Genomic DNA, 24,758 nt, shown 5'->3' on the forward strand with positions numbered 1-24,758 from the left:
TCTGCCTTCCTCTTGTGGGATTAGAGGAGGTCAGAACATGTGGCCTCCTTGCCGTTTTTGCACACAGGCATTAGATGGGACAACACTTTACTCATATAGAGAAGAGACAGAGCAAGGTCAGCTACAATAGAGGGTGTTGGATTCCCTTGACCAGTGGGTCATTTCCCACAGCCAATTCAGGGCTGGTGTTCTACGTACATGCCTCTTGTGCTTCAGGAGAGGGACCTTGTTCTCTTCCCATGTGGAACTGAAAACAGCAAAGGAGTTGGCCAGGTGCCATATAATGCACACATTTAGTTAAGAAATTCCTGGGACTCTTCACATGTGCTTGGGATAGGGGTAGCAGGATGTGCTGATAGCCTCCCAGCTGCTGTGGGATGTGTTTCGGGTCAGGACATCCCAGTACAGGGGAATCAGCACCCCCCCCCCCCCCCCCGAACAGTAGAAGTGGTAAAAAAGAAACATTTATGTATGGGATAGCTAAGAGTAGTTTAGAGGTAGACCAGAGCACCCCCCCCCCACACACACACACATCATCCAAGATGCCAGATCAACACAACTGATCTTAAGCACAAGGTTCATTGTGGGCCATGGGGAGAGGTGGCAGGCTATGCTTGGACCTGTCCCCTTCCATTTTGATACTTAACTAAAAGCAGTGTTATTAGCCCACTGAGTGGCAAGAGAGCAGGGAGGGAGAAGCTCCTTGGCTGGAATGGTTAAGGAAGATATTATGGAGGAGATTATTTATGAGTTTCGACTTGAGAACTAAGGGGATCTGGGGAAAGAAGCTCCTGGCAGAGAGAGCAGCAGATGCAAAGGCCCTGGGACAGGAATGAGTTTGGCATGTGCTAAGGGCAAAAAGGTAACCATGAGGCTAGAGCAGAGTGAGTGCAGGTGGGGAAAGAAACAGACAGGGGCCAGGTCATGTAGAACCCTGCAGGTCATAATAAGGGACTGTTGTGAGTATGACAGTGTGATTTGATATACAAATGTAGAAGGATTCTGCAGAGTGAGATGGTGGGGGTTGGGGAAGAATATAAGTTTGAGTTGTTCTTTAACCAGCTGCATGAAAGTCAGTTTCCTGGATTAGTGATTGTCCTGGAGATGAAGGTCTTGGCAACCATCACCAGAGGGAGTGGACTAGATGAAGTCATTGAAGGAGAGCATCTTGATGGAGCAGAAGAGAGATCTGAAGATTTAGCCCTAGGGTGCTAGAGATTGAGTTGCAGAGGAACATGTACTCCAAAGTAGGCTGTGAGTGAGTGGCTTGAAACACAAAAGAAGACCAGGAGACTTTGTTGTTGTGGAGCCTAGAGGAAGCCTTTCAAATAGAAAATAGCAGTCATCTTTGTCAGATGCTACAGAGCACCACTGTTGAACAGATACATCTAGGCAGAGGAGGTGAGGACAGAAAGGTACTGTTGGCTTTGACAGAATGAAAGCTGTTAGGTGACCTTAATGACAGCAGCCACCTGCTCTGGGGGTGATGGAAATCAAGCTGGAATCAGTCAAGGAGTCAGTGTGAGATGAGGTGGTAGAGATATGACTCATGACAGTTCTTTCAAGGACTCTTGCCCTAAAGAAGAAGAGAGAAATTGGGCACTGACTGGAGGTGGTCATGAAGTTAAGGGCAATTTTATATGTATGTATTGCCAATGGGATTGGTCCTGGGAGAGGAAGGCATTGATCCTGTGAAGGAGGGGAAGAGGGCATGATTGTGCACAGAGGCTTTTAAAACCATTAAACAAGTATGCTTTGTAGGTGGCTATGAAGGAAGGAGACAGATAAGAGGAGAAAGGCTGGAATGAGTGGCCATGAGGCCACTTTTTGCTTCTACCACCAATTTTGGTGTTTCTGACCTGTACTAGAACTCTTAATCACAAGGTGGACTCAGTAATACTTATTAGCCTTTTACACTTGATTTTGAGGCCTGTCTCGAACTATTGTTTTTTTTTTTTTTGTCCTGGACACATAAGTGGGGTCCAATGGCTTGGCCTTTTACCCTGGGGCCTTTTCCTGTCCTCAGACAGCCTTTTCACAACAACCTCATCATTGTCCTTTATTTTAGTTACCTAATGCTGCTGTCCTCGGAAGGAAGGTTGGGCAATCCTACTTCCGTAGTGATAACTGCCTAGGAAACCCAAGGAGGGGTCGCTATGAGTCGGGGCCGACTCGACGGCACAACAACAACAACAACAACAACAACAATGCTGCTGTAACACAAATACTACAAATAGGTAGCTTTACCACCACTCGTCTGTCAGTTTGTCATACTCTGGTGGCTTGTGTGTTGCTGTGCAGCTGGAGGCTATGCCACCGGTGTTTCAAAATGCCAGCAGGGTCACTGTGGTGGTTATGTTTTTGTGTCAACTTGGTTGGGCCTAGTTGAGTCTCTGGGTAGCTGGATGTAGTATTCCCCATGATGAGATTGGTAATCAACTCCATGGTGGAATCTACTGGGAGCAGATGAGTAGCTGCCTTTGAGTATGTAGTCTGTTTCCCATATGTAAGAAGCAGCTTTGGGAATGGTCTCTAGCTTATGGCATGCTTGGACTCTGCGTGCAGCTGTGTCGTTGCTCAGCAGCCTGCTATGCTCTGCTGACTTTGGGACTTAGAATGGACTTAAGTTAATGGCCTGCCATGTGGTTTGGTAACATCAGGACTGTGCCCTTTTACTTGTCAACCTTGATGCTTCTCAGCCTCAGCAGCCAGCAGCTGTCTAAGTGAAGAAATGCCTCTAGTTCCAGTGGGCCAGGAGTAGGAGGTAGAGCTGGACCCCAAGGTTGAGGGGCTTTCACCCAGCCCCTAGATCCTGGCACTTTGAACTTGGGCTTAAAGCCTCTAAAGTGTAAGAATAAACTCCTGTTTGTTAAGGCCATTCCTATTTGTGGTATATTTCTGCCAGAGTGGCACTAGGTAACCAGAACAGAATTTGGTACTGAGAGAGTGGGGTGCTGCTCTGACAGATACCTAAAATGTGGAAATGGGAATGGAGTATGTCCTTGACCTGAGACCCTGTCAGAGAGACCCCAAAATACGGCATGACAGATGGTAGGAGCAGAGCAAGAAACGGCATGAGAGATGGCAGGAGCAGAGCCCAGAGATCAGCATGAGAGACGGCAGGAGCAGAGCTGAGAGAACTGGCATGAGATAGTGACAGCCTTACCAGCCCATGGAAGAGAAGCTTGATGCCTTTGGTTAAGAGGCTTACTGGCGGAGTGGGTTGCCTTTGGGCATTATTGGTAAAAAGACTGGCATAGTAGTAGGTTGGCTGTCCCTTGGAGCAAGAAAGCTGAATGCTTTGGGGGCAGGAAGATTTCCAGTGGAGTGGGCTGCCTTCGGCATTAATCGGCTGAAGTGGAGAGACAAAGGAAACAGAAGCAGAGCTGCCTAAGCCTTAAGGGTGGGACCATGGCCTTTGGGAGTGGAATGACCACAGCCCCCTAGGTTTCAAAGAGCCAGGCCTTTACCAACTTGGTTTTGGAGTGTGGGGCTGCTCGTTCATGTGAGCCAGTGAGATGGAGCCATAGCTGCTGCCCAAGAGTGAGGGGGTGGGGCTGCCATGCCCAAGAGGGAGAGGAACAGGGCCCTCCAGGCCAAGGGAGTGAAGTCACCATTTAGAGGAACTAGGGGACTGGAGCCACCCAGTGGAGGAGACCTGTATAGATATCACCCATTGAAGATCTGTACAGGTGCCAAGTTGACAAGGGGTGGAATTGTGGTGGTTATGTTTTTGTGTCAACTTGGCTGGACCTGGTTGAGTCGCTGGGCAGCTGGATGTAGTGTATTCCCCATGATGAGATTAGTAATCAACTCCGTGATGGAATCTACTGGGAGCAGCTGAGTAGCTGCCTTTGGGTATGTAGTCTGCTTCCCATATGTAAGAAGCAGCTTTGGGAATGGTCTCCAGCTTATGGCATGCTTGGACCCTGCATGTAGCCGTGTCATTACTCAGCAGCCTCTGCCGACCTTGGGACTTAGAATGGACTTGAGTTAATGGCCTGCCATGTGGTTTGGTAACATTGGGACTGTGCCTTTTTACTTGTCAACCTTGGGGCTTCTCAGCCTCAGTAGCCAGCAGCTGTCTGAGTGAAGAAGTGCCTCTAGCTCCAGTGGGCCAGGAGCAGGAGGTAGAGCTGGATCCCAAGGTTGAGGGGCTTTCACCCAGCCTCTAGAGCCTGGCACTTTGAACTTGGACTTAAATCCTCCAAAGTGTAAGAATAAACTCCTGTTTGTTAAGGCCATTCCTATTTGTGGTATATTTCTGCCAGAGTAGGTAACCAGAACAGTCACCCATGGTGGACAGGTTTCAGTGGAGCTTCCAAACTAAGACAGACTCAGAAGAAAGAAGAGGCCATCCACTTCTCAGAGAATTGGCCAGTGAGAACCATATGATTAGCAGTGAAACAGTGTTTGATCTATTACTGGAAAGCTTCATGAATAGCCTGAAATACTATCCGAGACAGTGCCAGAAGATGAACCCCTCACGTATGGAGGTATTCAAAATGAGACTTGGAAAGAGTTGCTTCCTCAGAGTAGAGCTGATTTTAGTGATGTGGATAGAGTGCTTTTGGGACCTCCATTTGCTGATGTGGCACAACTCAAAATGCGAAGAAACAACTGCAAATAACCACCAATAATTAGAAAATGGAATGTACAAAGTCTGAATCTGGGAAAATTGGAAGTTGTCAAAAATGAAATAGAATGCATAAAGATCAATATCCTAGGCATGAAAACCACTAAAAACCAAACTTACTGCCATTGACTCAGATCTGACTCATAGTGATCCGTTCTTGGGTTTCCAAGGTGATATCACTATGGAAGTAGATTGACCAGTCTTCCTTCCGGGGAGTGGCTAGTGTGTTTGAACAGCCATCCTTCTTGTTAGCAGTCAAATGCCTTAGGCACTATGGCACCAGAGCTCCTATAGTAGGCGTTAGTGAGCTGAAATGGACTGGTTTTGGCCATTTTGAATCAGACAGCCATATGACCTATTATGCTGGGAATGACAAATTGAAGAGGAATGGCTTGGCATTCATGGTCACAAAGAATGTTTCAAGATATATCCTGAAGTACAGTGCTGTCACTGATAGGATAATATCCATACGCCTACAAGGAAGACTAGTTAATACTGCTATTATTCACCAAAGCCAAAGACAAGGAAATTGAAGAATTTTACTAACTTCTGCATTCTGAAATTGACCAAATATGCAATCAAGATGTGTTGATTATCACTGGTGATTGGAATGCAAAAATTGGAAACAAAGAAGAATCACCGGTAGTTGGAAAATATGGCCTGGTGATAGAAATAATGCTGGAGATCACATGATAGAATTTTGTAAGACTAATGACTTATTCATTGCAAATATCTTTTTTCAGCAACACAGATGACAGCTATACATGTAGACTTTGCCAGATGGAGTACACAGGAACAGATTGACTACATTTGTGGTCTTGAGGCAATGGAGAAGTTCAATATCTTCAGCTAAAACCAGGCCAGGAGCTGACTGTGGAACAGACCACCAGTTCCTCATATGCAAGTACAAGTTGGAGCTGAAAACAATTAAAGCAAGTCCATGGAGCCAAAATATAACCTTGAATATATTCCTCCTGAATTTAGAGACCATCTAAAGAATAGATTTGCTGCATTAAACTCCAGTGACTGAAAACCAGAGAAATTGTGGGATGACATAAAGAACATCATCCATGAAGAAAGAAGGTCATTAAAAAGACAGGAAAGGCAGAAAAGACCACAATTGATGTCAGAAGAGACTTTGAAACTTGCCCTCGAATGGAGAGTAGCTAAAACAAATGGAATAAATGACACGATACAAGAGCTGAACAGAGGATTTCAAAGAGCAACTTGAGAAGACAAAGTCAACAATTATAATGAAATGTGCAAAGACCTAGAGTCACAATTCCAAAAGAGAAGAACATGCTCAGTGTTTCTCAAGCTGAAAGAAATGAAGAGGAAATTAAAGCCTTGAATTGCAATATTGAAAGATTCTATGGGCAAAATATTTGAAAGATGCAGGAAACATGAAAAAAAGATGGAAAGAATACACAGTTGCTGTATCAAAAAGAATTGGAGAAGGTGGAATATGATCAAGAACCAATGTTACCAAAGGGAGAAGGTGAAACAGCACTGAAGGAATTGGCAAAGAACAGGAGTCTGGGAATTGATGGAATATCTATTGAGATGTTCCAGCAAATGGATGCTGCACTGGAGGCACTCACTTATCTATGCCAAGAAACTTGGAAGACAGCTACCTGGCCAGCTGACTGGAAAAGATCCATATATGTACCCATTCCAAAGAAAGGTGATCCCACAGAATGTGGAAATTATCAAACAATATCATTAATATCACATGCAAGTAAAATCTTGCTGAAGATAATTCAAAAACAGTTGCAGCAGTATATTGACAGAGAGCTTCCCAAACTGCAAGCTGGATTCAGAAGAGGATGTAGAACGAGGTATATCATTGCTGATGTCAAGATGAATCTTGGCTGAAAGCAAAGAATACCAGAAAGATGTTTTCTTGTGTTTTATTGACTGTGCAAAAGCATTCGATTGTGTGGATCATAGCCAATTATGGTTAACATTGAGAAGAATGAGAATTCCAGAACACTTCATTGTGTTCATCAGGAACCTGGACATAGACCAGAAGGCTGTCATTCCAACAGAACAAGGGCATACTGCATGGTTTAAGATCAGGAACGGAATGTGTCAGGGTTGTATCTTTTTACCATTCTTAATTCAATCTGTATGCTGAACAAATCCTAGAAGCTGGACTATATGAAGAAGAATGTGATATCAGGATTGGAGGAAGACTCGTTAACAACCTGTGATAAGCAGATGACACCACTTTGCTTGCTAAAAGTGAGGATGACTTGAAGGACTTACTGCTTACTGATGAAGATTAAAGACTTTAGTCTTCAGTATGGATTCCGTCTCAACATAAAGAAAATGAAAATCCTCACAACTGGACCAATAAGCAGCGTCACAATAAATGGAGAAAAGATTGAAGTTGTCAGCATTATGTATTACTTGGTTATACAATCAACAGCAGTGGAAGCGGCAGTCAAGATAGGAGATGATGTATTGCACTGGGCAGATCAGCAAATGACCTCTTTAAAGTAGCTCTGGACATTCCTTGCCTTTTGGTGTGTAGACAGATGATCCTCACATGACATCTTTTTCCCTAATGTGCATGTGTCTCTGTGTATACCTGAACTCATTGATTGGTTGCATTACATTAGAATACATTAGATGTAGAATTGTTACTTTTATGGAAAGTAATGTTCTCTATGCATGGCCAACTTACTTAATTACATGTAACTATTTGGAGTGGCCCAAATGGTTAAGTGCTTAGCTGGTAACATACATTGGTGTTGAAGTCCACCCAGAAGCGCCTTGGAAAGGGCTGGTGATCTTATGAAAAATCAGCTATTGGAAAGCATATGGAACACAGGTTTATTCTGACACACATGAGGCCCCTATGAATCAGTCAACTTTATTGCAACTGGTAACTAACTGTTCCATGGAAGGCAGTGGTGGTAAAAAAACAAAAATGAAAAACAAAAAAAAATACAAACTCACTGCCATCGAGTTGATTCCGACTCATAATGACTCCCATTGGGTTTCCGAGGTAGTAAATCTTTATGGAAGTAGATTGGCCCATCTTACTTCCTTGGAGTGGCTGGTGGATTTGAACCTCTGACCTTCTGGTTAGCAGTCAAATGCCTTAGGGACTGCACCACCAGAGCTCCTTAAAGAGGCATAGACACTCAAAGTCACTGCCATTGAGTTGATTCTGACTCATACTTTCCGAGGCTGTAAAATCAATGGAAGTAGATTGTTCCATCTTCCTCCAGCAGAGCAGCTGGTGGGTTTGAACCACTGATCTTCCAGTTAGCAGTCAAATGCCTTACCCACTGTGCCGTCAGAGCTTCTTGGCAGTGGTGGTACAGTGCTAGAGTTCTTGTTTTCTATGTAGGATACCTGGTTCAGTTCCAGGTCAGTGTACCTTAGGTGCAGCCAGTTAAGGCTTGCATGTTAGCATGATGCTGAAGTTTCAGCAGAGCTTCCAGACTAAGACAGACTAGGAAGAAAGGCCTGGTGATCTACTTCTTATAATAAGCCAGTGAAAATTCCTATGGATCCTATGTCTGATCCCATTGTGTGTGATGTCTCCACGAGTTGGGGGCTGATTCAGCTATAACTCACAACAACTGTTCCATGAAAGCAACTAATCTAGGGTTTGGCCAAACTTCTGGGAACCATAGGCTAGCTAAGTTAACACATAAAATTAACTATCACATCCCTGAAAATGGGGCAATACTTGACACTTGATGTGGTTCCTGTGGTTGCCCCAGCCATGTGATGTGTGGACTCCCAGCCCTGTATTGCTTCCTGTGCGAAAAGAGCCTTCTGGCCCCACCTTATATTTTCCCTGCCCCTGACACTGGTGGAGTACTTTCTGGGCCAGACAGGCCACCTGTCACTTTGGACGTTTACATACCAGTGTCCCCCATCTCTGGTGGTGGATGACCTTGTGCCTCTATTGCTAACTTTCATCCTGACTTTGACAGTATGAGAAACTCTCACACTGCTGCTGCATACCTAGAAATATCTGTTTCTTCAGAGCCTTTCAAAACAATTATGTGTTCTTGGGGAGCTCTAGTCACTGGCCTAATAATACATTTGCAGATCCAGATTCAAATAATGGAATTCATTAATCCAGAATTGTAACAAGTAAGCCTAGTGATGAGAATGTCAAGTTTTGCAGAATTCGCAGAGTGTGTGTGGCTGAGAGTTAATCGTCTTTCAGTTGGTGTGCTTAATAGGAAGGGACAAAACTGAATAGTCAAGAAAATTAGGTATGAGAGAGTTGGTTAAGGAAATGAGCATAGGAGGCCAGGAGCCTTCCTCAGGCTGCCTGGATCCCCTCCTGGGTTCTTAGTGGAATGGAGCTGGGGTGTGAAATGGGTCCTGAGGAATGGGGTAAACAGACTCAGTTCAGTGTACTGTGCAGTGAGAAGTGCAGGATAGCTCTGGTCACCTACACCTGGGTATCTGTCTAGATTTACCTGAGTGGAGTGACTGTGACAAGATTTGGTGTTGTCATTCTGAAATAATGATCTTACCTGCCTGCTGTCTGCCTCATGAGTTGTTGAAAATGTATAAAATGATAATGCTAAGCTCTTGCCTTTTCAGAGAATAAAAATTTTTAATGGACAGAATGGAAAAATAAAATAATAATGAGCCCCATGTTTCTATCATCCAACTTAGAAAACTCACTTATGCTGATCTTGTTTCATTTATATTTCCCTACTTGGAAGGAAGGTTGGGCAGTCCTACTTCCGTAGTGATACTGCCTCGGAAACCAAGGAGGGGTCGCTATGAGTCAGGGCTGACTCGACGGCACATAACAACAACAACAACGACAAAGACCTTGGGTGGTGCAAATGATTCACTTGCTTAGCTGTAACTGAAAGGCTGGAGGTTTGAGTCTGCCCAGAAAGACCAGGTGACAAGGGACTTATCTCTAAGATTTATAGAAAACTCCAGTGCCTCAACAGCAAAGGAATTAACGGTCCAATTGAAAAATGGGCAGAAGACATGAATAGACACTTCACCAAGGAGGATATTCAGGTGACCAGCTAATACATGATGAGATGTTCACAATCATTGGCCCATCAGAGAGATGCAAATCAAAACAATGAGATACCATCTCACCCCCGCACTGATGGCAAGGTTCAACAAGATAGAAAAACAAATGCTGGCAGGGATGTGGAGAGACTGGGACTCTCATATACTGCTGGTGGGACTGTGAAGTGATACAACTACTGTGGAAAGCAATATGGTGATTCCTTAGAAAGCTGGAACTGGAGATACCATTTGACCTAGCAATCCCATTACTAGGTATATATCCTATAGCAGTGAGTGTGAGGACAGGAACAGATATATGCACACTCATGTTCATCGCAGCACTATTTACAATAGCAAAAAGATGGAAACAACCTATGTGTCCATCAGCAGAAGGGTGGATGACCAAACTGTGGTACATATACATAATGGAATGCTATGCAGCTCTAAAGCATAACGTAGAGTCTGCGAAACACCGCATAATATGGATGAACTTGGAGGACATTATGCTGAGTGAAATAAGTCAATCACAGAAGGAGAAATATGGTATGAGTTCATTGTTGTGGAGGGTCGAGGAAACGTTTATATATGGAACAAAACTTTGTCGGTTACCAGAGAGGGGAGAGGGGTGGGGAGGGAACATTGCAAAAAAAAAAAGAGAGAGAAGAAAAGAAGAAAAAGCATTGACTCATGTCACTTTAGTTTGGTGTATTTCACTGTACATAAAAGGTTTATTCAATAAAATGCATTAATAAAAAAAAAAAAAAAAAAGTCCAGGTGATCTACTTCTGAAAAATCAGCCATTGAAAACCTATGAAGTATAGTTCTTTTCTGACACATGGGCGGTCAGTGAGTTGGAATTGATTCAAAAGCAACTGGTCTAGTTTATTATTATTATTATTTTTAATTGTGATTTGGGTGAAAGTTTACCGAGCAAATTCACTTTCCATACAGAAGTTCACATACATGTTGTCTGATGACAATGACAGTTTACCCCAATGCAACAGTTTACCTCCCCTCTGACTTCCTCCCGATAGTTACCTCTTCCCTGTGTCCATCCCTCCATGCACTCCTGCCCCCTGAACTGTCTCCCTATGCATAAACAGCCCTTCTTTCTCCCATGATTGTTCTTTCCAAGGGATGTATCTACCTCAGGTACATGTTCAACTCTTATGCCTGTCTTTTATTTGGCTGGAAGCCACAGGTGTGGGTTCAATTCCAGACCTGAAAGGAAGCTAGGGACCGTAGTCTCAGTGGTTCCACCAGGCTCTGTCAGACCAGCAAACCTGGTCTCCCTTTTTTTTTTCCCCCCAAATGATTTTGAGTTTTGTCCCACATTGTTTTCCCTCTCTATCCAGGATCTCCTACATAGATCCCCCTCTGAGTGGTTGACAGTACCATCTAGTTCTTCTGGTCTCATAGTCGTATAGGCTGAGGATCGCATGGTATACCACTCTTTAGGACAAATTGTTTCCATGAATCTTTGTTTTTTTTCATTCTTTTTTGCTCTGAACGAGGGGAGACCCATTGCTGCATCTAGATGACTGCTTGCAAGCTTTTAAGATCCCAGTCACTACTTGCCAAAGTAGGAGGTAGAACAATGCTTTGTGTAGTATGTTATGAACTGGTTTAGTTTTAACCTCTGGGTTATCTTGAAGCTAAGCCCAGATATGTCTGGATGTTGTTGGTATTTATTTTTGTTTGGGTGAACTAATGATGAACCATAAGAGCTCTGGTGGCATAGTGCCTAAAGTACTTGACTGCTAACCAGAAGGCTGGCACTTCACCAGCCACTCCATGGAAGGAAGATGGGGCAATCTATTTCTGTAGTGATACTGCCTTGGAAACTCAAGGAGGGGTTGCCATGAGTTGGGTCCAACTTGATGGCACATAACAACAACATCAATGATGATGAACCATATGGAGCAGAAGTATTTCCCATGTAGATAGTGGACCATTTGTTTAGGAGGCAAATTTGAAGGCCTGAGGTGGCTCAAGTATTGGCCTATGCAGAAAGCAACTGATTGTTTCTTTGACCTGTCCTAGATGCTGAGGCAAACACAAGGTTTATTCAGTTTGCCCCAAATGGAAATTATTTTTACAATAGACATTTCTTATAGACAAATATTGTTCTGGTTACCTAGTGCCACTCTGACAAGAATATACCACAAGTCGGATGGCTTGAAGAAACAGGAGTTTATTCTCTTACAGTTTGGTGGCTTTAAGTCTGAGTTCAGAGTGCCAGGCTCTAGGGGTTGGGTGAAAGCCCCTCAATCTTAGGCTTCAGTTCTGCTTCCAGCTCCTGGCCCACTGAAGCTGGAGGGTTTTCTTCACTCAGACAGCTGCTGGCTGCGAGACTGCCAAGCCCAAAGCTGACAAGGAAAAAGGCACAGTTCTGGTGTTATCAAACCACACGACAGGCCATTCATTAAAGTCCATTGAAAGTCCCAGGGTCAGCAGAGCATGGAAGGCTTCTGAACAATGACACAGGTACATGCAGGGTTCAAGCATGCCATAAGCTAGAGACCGTTCCCTAAGGCTTCCAGGCAGGAGACAACATTCCTAAGGCAGCTCCTCAGCTCCTCACAGTAGATTGCACCATGGAGTTGATTACCAGTCTCATCATGGGGAATATTACATCCAGCTGCCCAGCCACTCAACGAGGCCCAGCCAAGTTTACATGTAAAGTTAACTACCACATACACCTTTAGCACCCTAACAACAACAACAAAATTTTAAATCTATGTTATTGTTTTTAAGTGTCATCAGTCATTTCAGACTCTTAGTGACTCTGTACAACAAAACAAAACACTCCCTGATCCTGTGCCTCCCTCACAATCATTACTCTGTTTGAGCCCTTTGTTGAAGCCACTGTGTTAATCCATCTCATCGAGGACCTTCTTTTTTATTGACCCTCTGCATTGAGAATATATAAAGTAAAGTATACACAAATTCAAGTTTCTACATGTACAATTCAGTTACATTGATTACATTCTTCCAGTTGTACAACCAGTCTAATTCTCCTTCTCTGAGTTGTTCCTCCCCAATTAACATAAATTCACTGCCCCCCAACATTCTTAGCTAGTCTTTGGAGTTGCTGTACTCAGTTTGATACCTTGCAGATAGATTTTAAAAGAACATAATGCTCAAGGCAAACTTTTTTTTAACTGGTTAAGCTAAACTATTATTTTGGAAGACTTCCGGGGATATTTTTGGTTTAAAGTTTAAAGGTTATCTCAGGGCAATAGTTTGAAGCATTGATCCAGCCTCTGTGCCTCCAGAAAGTCTAGAATCCATGAGAGTTTGAAATTCTGATCTACATTTTCCCCATTTTGATCAGGATTCTTCAATAGAGTACAAACTTCTATAGAATTTTTGTTCAGAATGTTTAGTAATTAATGCCAGGTACCACCCAGTGTCTGGTCTCATGGGAAAGGAGCCATTTGTTCCTGGAGGCAATTAGCCACACATTCCATTTCCTCCTCCTCTTCCTAATCTAACAATTTTTTGAATGCTTTCTCCCTCTTAATTTCAGAGCTGAGATTTCTGAGCGATTGTAAATACCTGTTTGAATGAGAAGTAGAGATGCCATTGATGTTTACATCTTTCTTCCTGATGTACAGTGATCATGAAGTTGGGTGTCATTAGGTCCTTATCACAAGGATGTTGTTGGTGTTATGTGCTCTTGAGGCCATTCTGATTTATACTGAACCCTATAGGATAGCATAGAACTGCCCCATAGGGTTTCCTAAGTTCTAATCTTAATGGGAGCAGACCACCAGGTCTTTTCTTCCCTGGAGTGGCTGATGGGTTTACCACCAACTTTTCTGTTAGCAACTGAGTGCTTAACCATTGTTTCATCAGGCTCCTTTATGAGGATATTAGAAGGGAGGCAATGCATCCAACCATCCTAGCATTTTGAGAGCACTGCCCCTTTTTACTTTCTTAAAAATACCATTCTTTGATGGAGTGATACCTGTTTCTGTTGTTTTTAGTAGCTGCCATTGAATGGAATGCTGCCTATAGTCTGTGTTACTCTGGAAGCTCCTCTGAAGCCTGCTCAGCATCAGAGCAACATACAAGCCTCTTTTGACAGATGGGTAGTGACCGCACTTGATGTGCATTGGTGGGGAATCAATCCTGAGGCTACTGCATGGAAGATGAGAATTCTATCACTGCAACACCACTGCCCTCAAACTTTGTTCTGCTACCTGGGAAATCTCACTTTGACTGCTAGCGAAGGGAGGCTGGGAGAAGAGCCTAGAAGAGCCTTTATGGATGGCCCTTATCTTTGTTCACTCACACCCTACCCAGCTCCACAAAGAATCTGAATTTTCCTGGTCTTGCTGAGTGAATCCTGTAAAGGGAGGAATCAGGTGACAACTTCAGCTCAAGGGGTATTCTCCACCACAAGCACTGCACTTGATCTGCAGAGGTTTGGACAAAGCCCTTGCCTGAATCCATTTCAGAGCTAGATTTAAAATGAACAGAGACCCATCTGCTGCAGAGAACAAGCCTGTGGTTCATAGAGAGGAGAGCCCCCCACTTGTCTTTAGTTTGAAAATTTTTTTAAGACAAAACTCTTCCAGTGTCTCTCTCAGTGATGGGCATATCTGAGCTACAGCTTCCCTGATTGTACAATGATAATGCAGAAGTGAGCATCAGAGCCTAACTTGGTCTGGAGCCTGTTTCTGAGTGAGATGAGGTCATGGACACAGAGACTTTATGCTCTTTGACCAGCCTGGCTTGAAGCCCCCTCCTTCCAAGTAACAAACTCCTCCATGAGTAGGGGGAACATAAGAGTAGTGGTCCAAATCATGACACTTTTGACATTAAAGAGAGGTATTAAGAGTTATATCAGAAAAATAGGAGGACATTTAAACTGCCCCAGGCAAATTGGTCATCTTCTCCAAGAGAGACAAGGGAAGTCTGAGTGGAAGGTCTTTAAGGTCAGACACCATATTTGCAGGTGGAACTGGCCTTTGATTGTACTCTGGCCACTGATAGAGAATTCAGTACCTCCCATACTCGGTTGCTTTTGAACTACTCTGACTGATGTAGAATTGGTTTTGTTTGAGCTGAACTCTGCCCTTTTGATGTGATCTCAAGGTTTGATCTCCAGGTTTTAGTACGAATGGTTCCTCTGCTTCCATCTTCTGGTAATTACTTTAGTCAAAAGGGAAACGTCTGTTGTTGTTGTTGTTGTTGGGTGACATTGAGTTGGCTCTGACTCATAGTGACCCTGTGTACAGCAGAATGAAACACTGCCCGGTCCTGTGCCAACCTTACAATCATTGCTATACCTGAGCCCATTGTTGCAGCCACTGTGTCAATCCATCTCGTTGAGGGCCTTCCTCTTTTTCGTTGACCCACCACTCTACCAAGAATGATATCCTCCTCCAGTGAATGGTCCCTTCTGACAACATGACCCAAGTAGGTGAGATGAAGTCTGGCCATTCTTGCTTCTGAGGAGCATTCCAGCTGCACTTCTTCCAGGACAGATTTGTTAGTTCTTTTGTCAGTCCGTGGTACTTTCCGTATTCTTCACCAACACCACAACTCAAAAGCATCAACTCTTGTTCGGTCTTCTTATTCATTGTCCAGCTCTCACATGCATGTGAGGCGAATGAAAATACCATGGCTTGGGTTAGGTGCATTTTAGTCTTAAGAGAGACATCTTTGCTCTTCAGCACTTTCTTGAAAGAGGTCTTTTGCAACACATTTTCCCAGTGCAATACGTCAAGTGTGGTGTCTTGACTGCTCCTTCCATTGATGTTGATTGTAGAACTAAGTAATATGAAGTCTTTGACAACTTCAATCTTTTCTACATTTATTGTGATACTGTTTATTGGTCCAATTGTGAGGATTTTTGTTTTCTCAATGCTGAGGTATAGTCCATACTACAGACTGTAGTCTTCAATCTTCATTAGTAAGTTCTTCAAGTCATCCTTTCTTCAGCAATCAAAGTTGTGTCATCCTGCATACTTTGGGTTATTATGAGTCTTCCTCGAATCCTGATGCCACACTCTTCTTCATATAGTCCAGCTTCTCGGATTATTTGCTCAGCATACAGATTGAATAAGTGTGGTAGAAGGATACAACCCTGGCACACTCCATTCCTGATTTTAAATCATGCAGTATCCCCTTGTTCTGTTTGAACAAGGTCTTTGTACAGGTTCCTGATGAGCACAGTGAAGTATTCTAGAATTTCCATTTTTCTCAATGTTATCTATAATTTGTTATTATCCAGACAATTGAATGCTTTTGCATAGTCAATAAGACACAAGTAGACATCTTTCTAATATTCTTTGCTTTCAACCAAGATACAGCTTGACATCAGCAATCATATCGTTTGTTCCACATTCTCTTCTGAATCCAGCTTGCATTTCTGGAAGCTCTCTGTCAATATACTGCTGCAACTGTTTTTGAATTATTTTCAGCAAGATTTTACTTGTGTGTGATATTAATGATATTGTTTGATGATTTCCACATTCTGTGGGATCACCTTTCTTTGGAGTGGGTACAAATGTAGATCTCTTTCAGGCATTTGGCCAGGTAGCTGTCTTCCAAGTTTCTTGTCATAGACGAGTGAGTGGCTCCAGCACAGCATCCATTTGCTGAAACATCTCATTGGGTATTCTGTCAATTCCTGGAGCCTTTTTCTTTGCCAATTCCTTCAGTGCAGCTTCACCTTCTTCCTTTGGTACCATTGGTTCTTGATCATATTCCACCTCCTGCAATGGATGAACATTGACCAATTCTTTTTGGGACAGTGACCCTGTGTATTCTTTCCATGTTTCCTGCATCAGTCAATATTTTGCCCATAGAAACTCCCAATATTGCAACTTGAGGCTTTAATTTCTTCTTCATTTCTTTCAGCTTGAGAAATGCCAAGCATGGACTCCAGGGTCTTTGCCATTTCATTATAATAATTGACTTTGTTTTCTCGGGCTGCTTTCTGAAATCTTCTGTTCAGTTCTTGTATCTTGTCATTTCTTCTATCCGCTTTAGCTACTCTCCATTCAAGGTGAAGTTTCAGAGTCTCTTCTGACATACATTTTGGTCTTTTCTGCCTTTCCTGTCTTTTTAATGGCCTTTGCTTTCTTCATGGTTGATGTTCTTGATATAATCCCACAATTCCTCAGGTTTTCAGTCACTGGTGTTCAGTGCATCAAATCTATTCTTTAGATGGTCTCTAAATTCAGGAGGGACAGAATCAAGGTCATAGTTTGGCTCTCATGGACTTGTTTTAATTGTCTTTAGCTTCAGCTTGAGCTTGCATATGAGCAGTTGATCATGTGTTCCACAGTCAACTCCTAGCCTTGTTTGGTTGAAGATACTGAGCTTCTCTATCGCATCTTTCCACAGATGTAGTTGATCTAATTCCTATGTACTCCATCTGGCAAAGTCCATGTGTATAACTGTCATCTGTGTTGTTGAAAAAAGGTATTTGCAATGAATAAGTTGTTGATCTTGCAAAATTCCATCATGCGATCTCTAACATTATTTCTATCACCAAGGCCACATTTTCCAACTACCAGTGATTCTCTTTTGTTTCCAACTTTTGCATTCCAATCACCAGTGATAATCAACACATCTTGATTGCATGTTTGGTCAATTTCAGACTGTAGACATTGGTAAAAATCTTCAATTTCCTCATCTTTTGCTTTGGTGGTGGGTGCATAAATTTGAGTAATAGTAGTATTAACTGATCTTCCTTGTTGTTATGTGCCGTCGAGTCAGACCTGACTCATAGTGACCCCTCCTTGGCTTTCCAAGGCAGTATCACTACGGAAGTAGATTACCCCATCTTCCTTCTGAGGAGTGGATGGTGGCTTTGAACCACCAGGCTTCTGGTTAGCAGTCAAGTGCCTTAGGCACTATGCTACCAGAGCTCCTGATCTGGTAGGAGTATGAATATTATCCTATAACTGACAGCATTGTACTTCAGGATAGATCTTTAAACACTCTTTGTGACGATGAATGCCACACCCATACCTCTTTAATTTGTCATTCTCAGCACAGTAGACCATATGGTTGTCTAATTCATAATGGCTCAAACCAGTCCATTTCAGCTCACTAATGACTAGGATATCAATTTTTTTGTGTTCATTTCATTTGTAACAACTTCTAATTTTCTAAGATTCATATTTTGTACGTTCCATGTTCCGATTATTAGTGTATGTTTGCAGCTATTTATTCTTATTTTGGCTCTTGCCATATCAGCAGATGGAGGTTCCAAAGGCTTTGCTCCATCCACATCATTAATGTTGTCTCTACTCTGAGGAGGCAGCTCTTCCCAAGTTGTATTTTGAGTGCCTTCCGACCTGAGGGGCATGTCTTCTGGCACTACAGATCTATTCATGAAGTTTTCTGGTAAATACCAGACAGTGTTTCACTGCTATTCATAAGGTTTTCACTGGCCAATTCTTTGAGAAGTGGATGGCCTCTTCCTTCTTTTGAGTCTGTCTTAATCTGAAAGCTCTGCTGAAACCTGTGTACCATGGATGACCCTGCCTCCAGCCTCACAGGAATATGCAAGCCACCACAGTATGACAAACTGATAGACAAGTAGTGGGGCAAAAGTCTAGGGTTTTATTAATACATATAGTATATTTTCATTTTCACTGCTGAGAAGATGTGGTACCTTTTCCTCCTCAAGTATTACTTAATACACTTTAATTATTGCACGGAGTCTTTTGGTGGTGCATATAGTTAATGTGCTTGAGTGATAACCAAAATCTTGGGCTTCATCTGTACCCAGAGGTGCCTTGGAAGAAAGGCTTGGTGATCTACTTCTGAAAAATCAGTTATTAAAGTTTTGTATAATACTTGTTGTTGTTGTTGTTGTTATGTGCCATCGAGTCAGACCCAACTCATAGCAACCCTTCCTTGGGTTTCCAAGGCAGTATCACTATGGAAGTAGATTGCCCAACCTAAGTTTTGCATAATTACCTGGTCTTTGAAACCTCACCATGTTGATAAGTGAAAAAGTGAGTGAATATATATATGTGTGTTTTAGCTATCCATGATATAACTTCTTTTTAAATGTGATTGTAATATTAGCACTTGAATGCAAAAGTGACATATGCCATTTTAGCAGAATGAGATGAACTGATTATAAAATTTTCAGTGGAGGTAGGGTATATATGCTATTCAGTAAAAAGATTTTTATTGTATTTCACATTTCCTACAAAAAGAATATTCCACATATTCGACAGTGAAAGAAATGAATTAGTGAACTTAGTTGTTTCAACAATCAGGATAAAATTCTGTTGATCTCCCACAATGAAGAATTGACTTTTACCGCTTTTGCTTTAAATGGCTGTTTCATTCAGATTTGGGGCTTGTTTTGTAAGATATAAATATAAATGAACAAATGAAAATATTATAAAATAACTTTAATGATCAGAAAACAAATATAACAAAGTTACTATAGTTATTTTTAGATTTTTCTTTTCTAACATATTAAAAGAATTTCTTTCTGTTCTTTGCTCTTAAGGATTATTTATTGATTTCATCAGAATTAACTGCCAAACGTTATCTATTTCTATACAGTATAAGGGTAATGAATCAAGTCTTTATTATTATTGTACAATAATTTATCAGTGAACACTAATGGAATCATTACTGCATGCTTGAGAGTTCTTGAGTTTATTTAGGGATGGAAATGAGCATTCTGTTGTGCAGTTTGTGATCGTTAAAGTTATGAATGTATGTAATGAAGTTTCAACATTGAGAATTATACATTGTATTTTATCTTCTATTATGGAATCATACATGCCTACATGAGTAAAATTTGTTTTTCCTGAATCTATAAATTTAGTTCTTATGTAAGAGTGAAATTGTCACACTTCTCTGTAAAGGTTTATATTTAAGTTGTTGGGATAGGCCCACACTAATTTCTTGGAAGACTTCTTGAATTCTTCAGGTATATCCACATTGTTAAAGAAGGGAAATGTATCTGAAAGAACTTCATACATTTTTACCAGTCTCTTAATGCAAGATTCAAGTATATCAGTGATGGTAGAGTATGTGGTTTTGCAAAATTGATTTCTGGCATTCAGTACTTCTAGAGCACTTCTGTCATTTCTTTTATTGCTTCTGTGACAATGAACTGCTTGATAATCATTATTTTGCAGTATTTGCTGTGTTTTCAGAATCTTCTCTTAAATTTTGTAAATACCCTGTTACTGACTGGCAGAGATCTGTGCATGTGTGTAAAAATGTTGTGGTGGGGGCATCTGACCTCCTCTCATTTCATGACAGGGAGAGGAAATCATTATCAATATCAGCCCAAAGCTGATTCCTATGGAGCAGAGGTCAGGTATACCTCCTCTTTCTAATTTTTCTTTTTTATACCAATTCTGACACCAGCCTTCCCTCACACAACATTCTGCTTCTCTGCTGGGTTTGATAATTGATTGCAATGGCCAAACAAACCTCACAAACCATACACACAGTTATGGGGTTTGTTTATTTGTTTGTTTGTTAACAGGTTGCTTTGGTGTCATGAAGATTCAGTATACAGTTCTTTGGTCAGGACAGCCTCTTGGTCATGCTCACAGGCAGGCCTCTCCCTGGCCCTCTGCCTCTCAGCTCTTGGTTCCTGAGCCCTTTTGAGCCAGCCTGACCTCTGTCCTGGTTGGCCAAGTGTTACAGAGCACTCTAGCTTCACCCCATCTCACCAGTAAGCCTCAGCCTGAAGGTGTTTAGCTCTTTTCATGGATCAATAAACTTAATTTTCCATGAAGTGCCCCCACTGCCACCAAAACTCCCATCTGAAGTCACTGAGCTTTCTTGCTTCATGGGCCAGGAAGCCCACTGTACTGTGTCCTGGTTCTGTTGCCTTTGCTGCTACTGATTCTCGCCACCTCTCCCTGTCTCCAGTTGTACAGCTTTCTCTCTTTGCCTCCTGGGTCTGGGAGGTTCTTAGTGCAGGGATCCTGTGTCCCTTCTTTCTTGGTGGTTGTAAGGTCCTCCCTTTCCACTTCTGGGATGGCCCATTTTAGGTCTGTTGTTGTTGCTGTTATGTGCTGTCGAGTCTGACCTGACTCATAGCGACCCCTCCTTGGGTTTCTGAGGCAGTATCACTACGGAAGTAGATTGCCCAACTTTTCCTCTGAGGAGTAACTGGTGGCTTTGAACCGTCAGCCTCCTGGTTAGCAGTTAAGTGCCTCAAGCACTACGCTACCATAGCTCCCCATTTTAGGTCTAGTGGGATGGCAAAACTGACCTTGATAGGGTTCCATACACTTATTTGCATGGTCCCAAACCCACAGGGTTGCACCTTATTTGTGTTATTAATGAGTTGGCCAGTAAGTCCCCTTGGTGGCCACAAGCACTTTATTTGCATAGTCCACCCAATCTTTTGGTAGGAGTTATAAGACCATGGCTAGAAATAGGCAATATAAAAGTAACCCATCATACTGCAATGTCTTTAAATTTACTTCAGAATCTTGGAGAGCTTGACTCATCCAATGAAAATGCTGTATTATGTTATGTTCTGGTTACCTAGTGCTGTTCTGACAAGAATATACCACAAATGGGATGGCCTTAACAAACAGGAGTTCATTCTCTTACATTTCAGGAGGCTAGAAGTCTGAGTTCAATGTGCGAGGCTCTAGGGACTATGTGAGAGCCTCTTGACCTTGGGCTTCAGCTCTGCCTCTTGCTCCCAGTCCACTGAAGCTAGAGGCATCTCTTCACTCAGGCAGCTACTGGCTGCTGAGACTAACAAGCCCAAGGTCAACAAATAAAATGGCACAGTTCTGATATTACCAGACCACATGGCAGACCATTGATTCAAGCCCATTGAAAGTCCCAAGGTCAGCAGAGCATGGCAAGCTGCTGAATAACAACACAGCTACATGCAGGGTTCAAGCATGCCATAAGCTAGAAACCATTTCCAAAGCTGTTTTTTACATACGGGAAGTAGACACATCCGGAAGGCAGCTACTCAGCTGTTTGTGGTAGGTCCTACCATGGAGTTGATTGCCAGTCTTATCATGGGAGGGAGCTCTGGTAGCATAGTGCATAAGGCACTTGACGGCTAACCAGAAGTCTAGCTGTTCAAACCCACCAGCCACTCCTGGGAAGGAAGGTTGGGCAATCCACTTCTGTAGTGATACCACCTCGGAAACCCAAGGAGGGGTCGCTATGAGTTGGGTCTGACTCAACAGTACATAACAACAACAACAACTCACCATGGAGAATAAATACCAGCAGCTTCCCAGCCACTTGGCCCAGCCAAATTGACACAAAAATTTAACCCCACCACATGTTACTTCAAATTTGTTGTTGTTATGTGCCATTGAGTCGGACTCTACTCATAGTGACCCCTCCTTGGGTTTCTGAGGTGGTATAACTACGGAAGTACATTGCCCAGCCTTCCGTCCAAACAGTGGCTGGTGGGTTTGAACCGCCAGCCTTCTGGTTAGTGGTCAAATGCAATAACCTAACATACACACTCTAGTGTTTGCATTTTGTTGGCAATGTTTTCAGCTTCACTTTTGCTATCCTATTTTGTCTGGTCTTTAGCAATATTTTCTAAGACATCTGCAGAAAGGACAAGGAGGCCACATGTTCTGATCTCCTAGAACCCCACAAGAGGAAGGCAGAATCACCATCAATAGCCCAAGGCCTATTACTGCAAGGCCAGACATGCTGCCTCCCTCCAGCCCTTTCTCCAACTGTTCCTCCCAAAGCACCCACCACCTCTCTCCTGGGTTCGATAATTCACTGCAGTGGCCACGCAGAACTCACAGTTTATGAGGTTTATTAGGGAAGCACCAGGCTACAATTCAAGTTCAGGAAAAATGCTCTTAGTCTCTCTACCCAGCCCGCCATCTCTCAGCCAAGTCTCTCACAGTCTCTCCCCCAGCAGTGCATGTCCCTCAGTGTCTTACTCAACAATGCGTGTCTCTTGCGTCTCTTTCCCAGCAGCTTGTGTCTCTTTCAGGAGCACATGTCTCTTTCAGCAGCAAGTCTTCCTCAACCAGCAATCGGAGAGAGTTCTGCCTCTAGGAGGCCTCCATTTGAGCCCAGCAGAGTGGTCAGACTAGCCAATCATAGCATCAGAACTCTAAGCACCTGAGAAAGAGTGGGACCCTCCAAGAACATTGTTTTGTGCCACTCCCAGCACAAATACTCCAGGTGGATAACATTTACAATCAGGAGCTCCTCAGTTGCTCATTCCACCATTGAGTTTACAATGACTTATGGGTAGAAAAGCCATACTAAGTAATTGACTACACCGCAGCATCTCAAATCTGAGTGTGTAATTATTCCAGGGTTGCCCTCATTATTACAGCATGCATTTCCCAATGTGTGTTAGGAAGGCATTTTTGTACTTTGCCATTGCCTAAATATGTTTTAAGAGCTGCCTATTGGTGAGCACAGGCAGCAAAAGTGTGTAGAGTAACTGAATGGTAGAAAAATAATCAACTGCTTCCAGAAAATAATGTACTGTGCTATGTCCTACAAGATTAAGTGAATGTACAGCATGTGGTATAAAAATAGCATGTTCATTCTAAAATTTTCTGTTGCATGCTTTTATGACACCCAGACACGTTAGCAGCATTGTCATAGGACTGGCCTTTGTTTGTACTTAGAAAAATCATTTTTTCAAACTTCCCATAAATAGTGAAGTAATTGATTTGCAACTTCTTCACTGGGATGGCTTTTTATGCTATAAATGTGATGAATTGCTTGACAGATTTTCCATCTGTTGGAGATACCTATTTAAAACAATACTTAGCTGATCTGTATGAGGAAGTTAAGGAGTAGAATCAACTGAAATGTTGAGCTATGCTTATTTCACTGAAAATAGTTGATCAAACTTTATCCCTTATTAAGTTTATTAATTCTTCACACATTGTTATAGACACATACAATGAGTTGCCATTTTCTACCTTACCATATTTTGAGATGGTGACCTACTAAAAATGTATCCAATTGAGCAACGAGTTCAAGTAAACAAAAATTTCCATTTTGTGGGGAACCAAACACTATATTCTTCCTTGAGAAGATAGTCCACGTTCAGTGATTATTGTAATAACAGCAATAATGCATTGTAGAATCCCTTTCTAGTACTGACTTTCTTTATTAATGTGAGTTTCTAGTTGATGAGTTAAGCCAAAACCATTTCTTTGGATTATATATGACAACATACAGTGTTTGTGATTTGAACAATTTTCATGTTTAGTAATCACATTTGAGTTGCACCAATCACTAAATCTTTCTATAGAAAATCAAGAATTAAATGGTTTGGGACTGAAGAATTTGCATACAAAACAATATATAGAGCTGACTGATGGAGAATACAGTAGCCACTCTCTGTTATATTTCACCATTAGTTTTGCACCTTAGAAATATATTGTGGCTTTAGAACCTTCTTTGTTTACCATCCAGAAATGCAGATATGTGACAATTTCAGATTATAATATAGTTCTACTTCTACACCTGTGGTAGTTAAGGTTGTGTGCCAACTTGGCTAGGCCGTGACTTTGAGTAGCTTGGTAGCTGGATGTAGTTTATTCCCCCATGATGAGATTATAATCACTTCCATGGTGAAATCTGCTGTGAGCAGCTAAGTAGTTGCCTTCAAGGTATGGCCTGTTTCCAGTGTATACGGAGAAGCTTTGAGAAAGGTCTCTAGCTTTTTGGCATATTTGGATCCTGCATTTGGTTGAGTGAACCAGTGACCTGCTGTGTTGTCTGCCAATCTTGGGATTGTTTGTTCCTGGACTTGAACCATTAGCCTGCCATGTTGCCTGCTGATCTTGGATTATGCCATTTTACCTGGTGACTTTGGGTTCACCAGCCTCAGCAGCCAGTAGCTGTATGAGATAGGAGACACCTCCAGCTCCAGTGGGCTTTGAACATGAGGCAGAACTGAAGCCCAGGGTTGAGGGGCCCCTAGAGCCAGGACTCTGAATTCATACTGCTAGCCTCCTAAACTGTAAAAGAATAAATTCCTATTTGTTAAAGCCATCTACTTCTGGTATTCTGTTATAGCAGCACTAGATTGGGCAATCTACTTCTGTAGAGATACTGCCTCGGAAACCCAAGGAGCGGTCGCTATGAGTTGGGTCCAACTTGATGGCAC

At 42.4% G+C, this 24,758-nt stretch overlaps 1 protein-coding gene across 1 annotated transcript in view; it reads left to right on the forward strand.

Annotated features, from left to right (window-relative positions):
* Window positions 1-24,758, forward strand: part of TSPAN14 (tetraspanin 14) — a 55,356-nt gene that overhangs the window by 1,073 nt on the left and 29,525 nt on the right. The gene's annotated exons all lie outside the window — the stretch shown is intronic.

Source organism: Orycteropus afer, unplaced genomic scaffold (genome assembly GCF_000298275.1).
Source record: "Orycteropus afer afer isolate SDZICR_OR568_19922 unplaced genomic scaffold, OryAfe1.0 scaffold00163, whole genome shotgun sequence".
NCBI classification, from domain to species: Eukaryota; Metazoa; Chordata; class Mammalia; order Tubulidentata; family Orycteropodidae; genus Orycteropus; species Orycteropus afer.